Source organism: Montipora capricornis, chromosome 8 (assembly GCF_036669925.1).
Source record: "Montipora capricornis isolate CH-2021 chromosome 8, ASM3666992v2, whole genome shotgun sequence".
In the NCBI taxonomy this organism is placed as follows: domain Eukaryota; kingdom Metazoa; phylum Cnidaria; class Anthozoa; order Scleractinia; family Acroporidae; genus Montipora; species Montipora capricornis.
This window is the reverse complement of record NC_090890.1, coordinates 20,032,251-20,038,017: the sequence shown is the minus strand read 5'-3', so window position 1 is coordinate 20,038,017 and position 5,767 is coordinate 20,032,251. Positions and strand designations below refer to the sequence as shown.

At 38.7% G+C, this 5,767-nt stretch overlaps 1 pseudogene; it reads right to left on the bottom strand.

Moving 5' to 3' along the window:
• Positions 1–5,767, bottom strand: part of LOC138013816 (zinc finger protein 271-like) — a 29,980-nt pseudogene that overhangs the window by 14,669 nt on the left and 9,544 nt on the right.

Genomic DNA, 5,767 nt, shown 5'->3' with positions numbered 1-5,767 from the left:
AACCACACAAAAATACCTTTGAATTAGTAGGTACCGTCCTTAAAGGGCCGTTTTTTTCCATTTTCAACAAAAATACATCTCTGTTAATTTACTGTGTGCCATTTTTTGACGACACTTCTTTCCAACGCAGAGAAAGTCATGAGTTCGGAGAGCTGTGGCCGATAAAAACAATCAAAAGGTCATGAAGTTGGAGGGTTTCATCGTAATCACACGTTGTCAGTTTCAGTTTTTTCACCTGAAGAATGGCTCCGCAAATGCTTGGCCAAATAACAAGACTGTCTAAAATGTTTATGACAAAAGTGGCATTGGAAAGGTCTCTCGCCTGTGTGAGTCCGAATGTGAATCTTAAGATGGCTTGACTGACCGAATCTCTTTGGACAATGTGGACACTGAAAAGGCTTCTCACCGGTATGGGTCCGCATATGTGTGCTAAGAGCTGATGAGTGAGAAAAGCCCTTGCTGCAAAAGCCACAATGAAAGGGCTTTTCTCCGTTGTGAACTCGCACATGTAAAGTCAAGTGACTTGACTGCCAAATGTCTTAGGACACTGTGGACACTTGTAAGGCTTTTCACCAGTGTGAACGCGCATATGCGTGGTTAAGTGGCTCGATTGGTTGAAGGACTTGTTACAAAGTGAACACGTAAACGGCTTTTCTCCCGTGTGAATCCGGAGGTGGATTCTCAGAGAAGTAGAAGATGCATATTCCTTCGAGCAAACAGGGCATTTGAGGGGATCTATTTCCGGATGGCTACGAAGATGTGAAGCAAGTTTATTCGGACAAGAAAACTTCTCCTGGCACCACGGACACTGCAGTATGCGATGTTCCTGCTGCGTATTACTGCCATCGCACACAATGTTCACTATCTCCGTGTTTTTCCACGCAGCGCCTAAGGGAAATTGGATACATGTATGTAAGCAAAAATGATTGTGTCCATCTATTACAGTAACTTTTAATGAAGACCAGTTCTCTCAACGAGAAAATGGAACTCCTGGCATGTGAGCAGCTATTTTCGTCTCCATGCGACTGAAAACAAATAGGGATTCTTGGACTTTTTTTAATGCATAGCATAGTACTATGTTTCAGCAAAAAAAAATACGATAATAGGTTTTCAGTTGACGAGTTCTTTAGTCGATTTGAAGCTGCGTGTCTCGTTGACCTGCCATTTACTTAGAGCAAACTCGTGGTATTGTCACCTCAGATTTCGTACTGGTCTGAATCAAGAGGCAACTATCAATATATAGGCATGTAAACATATAGACGGCCACGACAAATCTTAGGGGAGGAAAATGACATAAAACATTCATTGTTTGATCCTATTCCTATTTTTTGCTATTTTTTGATCCCATTGGTTTTCCACGAATAAAACTGTCCAGCCACAGAAAAATACTTTCACAGTGAATCTTACTATTTTTGCTTGATGTTGGTTGTGAAGAGGACATGAGACGTCTGTTATCATGGTCAACACATTGAATAGTAGCGCTTTCCTGAAAGAAAAAATAACACCAATTCTTCCAAGTTCTTCCGAAGCATATAGCATTACAATGACAGATGTAACATTCGAAAGTACAATGCTAAAATCTCAAACACTACTTGAAAACAAAACTGCCACTCTTAAACTCCATTATGGTCAGAAATGTGGGCAATCGCAAAAAGAAATAAGAAAACCATGCTAAGGACATTCCAAGAAAAGAAAGAAGAAAAACTGAGAAACATCTCAATTACATTTCTCTCTCTCTCTCTCTCTCTCTCTCACTTGATTTGTTAATTTGGACGTGTTCTGTCTTCCTTTTCAAAGATTTAGCTTTTTCTCCTTTGCTTGGTTTGTGAACCCCCCCCCCCCCCCTTCCTCCTTGAGAAAGGAGCGTTTTCATATTCCCATAAGTTTTGCATCTTCCCTGCAATCCTGGACTTACATGTATCTCCTAACAATGAGGTGTCTTCCTACCAAATTTTTCATGATACCGTCATTAATATTACAATTACTTTTACTGTTAGTCGTTTTCTAAAAGATATATCTTATGAGTAAGACATCGATGTAAGGTGCAAGTCGTACAATCAAGTATTGAATGTCGTATAGTATACATGCCAGAGGGATCAACAAGTGACAATTCATTAAAAGAGGGGCAATAACAAACATAACATAAAATAAAAACTGAGAAAAGTAAGGCTTGGATATCACAACTAATCATTACTTAATCTGGAACTCTCACATTGACAATGTTGTGGCCAAGGCAAACAAGATTGTGGGATTAATGAAAAGGACTTGTAGAGGACTTGATGATTCAAAGATACTAAAGGGCAAGTTCTATTGTCCCTTGGTAAGATCTATTTTCGGAATGATGCTAAGTGGTATGGTCCCCTCATACAAAGAGGAACATAGAAAAGCTGGACAATCGTTAAGCCACATTTAATGTCATTAGAAAACAGGAGAGTAGTAAATGATATTACTTGCTTCACAGGCATAATTTGCCAAATGACATCTGTAGTGAAACTAATGTTAACTCTTTTAGACAAGTGTAAGGTTTTTTTCTCAATGAAATAGTTTGGGGTTGGTGTAGGGACAGGGGGTCAATTCAATTTAAAAATTAAACGAAACTTACTTGTAAGTTGAAGTTTGATGTAGATTCTACCGATTCATAGTCAAAAACAGAAGAGTCACGTGAGATTGCGCGAGTGAGCTACACTGTAGATCAGTATTTACCGGTGAATGAGCACAGGATAGTAGGGAGGGTAAAATAGACCTCTTTAGCTTGTACATCTTTTCCCATTTCAGACCACGTGATGTTACTCTAGGGAAAACTTTCTTTCAAACGTTGTCCTATGCACGTGAATATGTACGCATAACTTATGAAAAAACAAAAGGAAAATTCCCTTGAGAACATCACGTGGTCTGAAATGGGAAAACAACGCGTACAAGCTAAAGAGGTCTATTAAAACTATTTCCCTCAATGTATATGCAAAGAGAATACCAGGGTGGGCATGTGATGCCTCTGTTCCTGACTATGAATCGGTAGAATCTACATCAAACTTCAACTTACCGGTAAGTCTCGTGTAATTTTTAAATTCTACCTCATCATAGTCTACGTCACAAAGGAATCACGTGAGATTTTGAAGCCATGTAGTCATAAATAAACATGGCAACAACCAATTTATTGTAAACACTGTATTTATAACAAAAGAATGCCAAGAACCTTCATACCGAGTGGGCTTCTAAGAGAAGTGAACCATAATTTCCAGGGTTGGTTTGATTTTCTTTGTGGTAAAACTTAGAAAACGTTTCACAGGTAGACCATCCAGCAGATGCCAGAATAGCTTCTATAGGAACACCGGCCTTGTCTGCAGCACTGGTGGAGGCTGCTCTAGAGCTGTGTGCAGTGAATTTTGAAGTATCTATACCTGCCTCCTTCAGGACATATCTAATCCAATGTGAAATGGTGTCCTTGCTAACAGGTTTAAAAGGTTTTTGAAAACTCAACTGACTGACTACGGTTTATGACAACTCTATGAATGCTGATCTTTGCAATATATGCCTTCAAATGACGAATGATGCACAAACTGGGCTCCTGATCAAATGCTTTAAGTTCAATCGGTTTAAGGTGTTTCCCAGGTCTAGACTGCTTCTGGAGACTTGTGAGGTGGAAAGTGAACTGCTGATCTGACATGTCCACATGGTTAGTGCCTAAACAATGAATTGTTTGTGTTTTATGTCCGCTTAACAGTGCCAGCAACATGACCACTTTATGTGTAAGTTTCTTTAGAGAAATGTTCTCAATAGAAGGGTAGGAAAGGAGATTGTCAAACACTTGATTGACATCCCAAATGACTGAGTAACGTGGTAACGAGGCTTTCTGTTCAAAAACACCCTTGAGAAAACGCTTTGCGAAAAAGGGTGTGCCCTGAAAGTTACAGAGTCGTTAACAACAATTATGGCTGAGATGGCTGATCTTGCTGTGTTAACTGCACTATAGCCGATACCTGAACTGACCAGTTCTGCAAGAAAGTTAATGCCTTGAGCTACAGATTGAAGCTGAACCTGGACTAATCCCTTTGGAGTTGCAGTAGCTTTCCCACTTTATAACATAGGTGTGATATTACTTTTTGGTTCCATCTCTCCAAGCATGCAGGATGATGTCTAAAGCTGCTTGTGAAAGGCCGCTTGCATACAACTGTCTCCTGACAAGTGGCAAACGAGAAGTCATCTTTTCATCACATTCACTGGGGTTGACATCTAGCATCATGACTTCATTACAAAATTAATGTCAGCTGTTAAATTTAGTGATTTCACATTCTGTTTTTTTAAGAAGAAATCTTCAAATTTCATGCATGGTACAAATGAAGCACAATTTTTAACAACTTAAAAGTTATTACTCAGTGTCATTTAGAAATGTTTCTGTAGTAAATAGTAATTGCCCAAACCCCCTACTGTATTTATGTACAAGTGAAAATGAACATGTGCATGACTGACCAATAAGATAATGATGCAAACTTGCTCCTGCAAATTATAAGAATCAAGCAAATGTACATGTAATAATGCAGCCTGGAGGTGGGAGGGGGGTACTCCCACAAAAATTGGGTGGGGATGTGCAGCCCACTTCTTGAAACCCTTACCTTATTTCAGACCAAAATGTACATGTACGATTTTCCCTACCCTATTTCAGACCTGACCAAAAATTTGACGCCCTATTTCAGACCTATTTTAGCTGCTACACGGGTGCCGTAACAATTTGCAATTCAAGACTTGAGTGCACCCATAGTCAGACCATATATTACCCCCCATTTCAGACCAAAATGATCAAAATCAATACCCTATTTCAGACCAAAACGGCTAAAAAACCATACCCTTTGAAGCTGCACATACCTATATACAGTAGGACATATAAGGGAGTACCCCCTCCCCCTGCCCCACCCCCGGGTAATGGAGCCTCAAGTAGTGAACTTAGGAATGTCAACAATTATTTTGACTAATTTGTGAATTTTTATCAATTCAAATTTTAATTGTCTATTGTAGGCACTTACACATTCTGTAACCTGTAAACAACTAGTTCTGTCATCTTTATGGAATGGAATGCCTTTTGTAAATTGCAAAGCATGCTGTGGAGTCTCTTGCACTGCAATATCCTTCTTGTGGTGTTCTCCACACGTTGATGTCTCTGTAGTTTTAACTTGTTTGACATGAACATCAAATTCACAGGAGTTTGGAGTGCCCTCCTGAAGACAACAAAATTAATGAAAGGAAGACCCTGGCATTAGAATGTATTTCAAACTACAATGCATTTAAGTCTGCAATGACAGTGAAACATGGATTGATTTGCACTTAACATTTACAATAGTACATTACCTGAGATCTTAAATCATTTAATATTTTAATATTTTGATTATAATGATAATTATAGCATTTAAAAATGCTATAGTCGTAGTGCTATCTCAATGGGGACATCGCTTTGATCTTTGAACAGATCACCCAATAAAAGCAAATTGTCATTGTATGCATTGAACTTAACAACAAGTACACCACAGAGTCAACAAGTAAACCATAAACAAGGTAGATAAGCCCCATCCTGAGTTTAAAAGCTTACAGTTTGGAAAAAAAACCCAAAACACTCTCAGACTGATAAAATTCAAATCCGAGGTACTTCATTTTGTCAAAGTATTAGCTTAAAGTAAAGACTCACAGTGCAACCTAAGTTCCAATCTCTAAATTTGCAGTCGAAGTAAGACTCAAATACACATTTTCAATCTCCATATTGTATATAAAGAGTATGTAA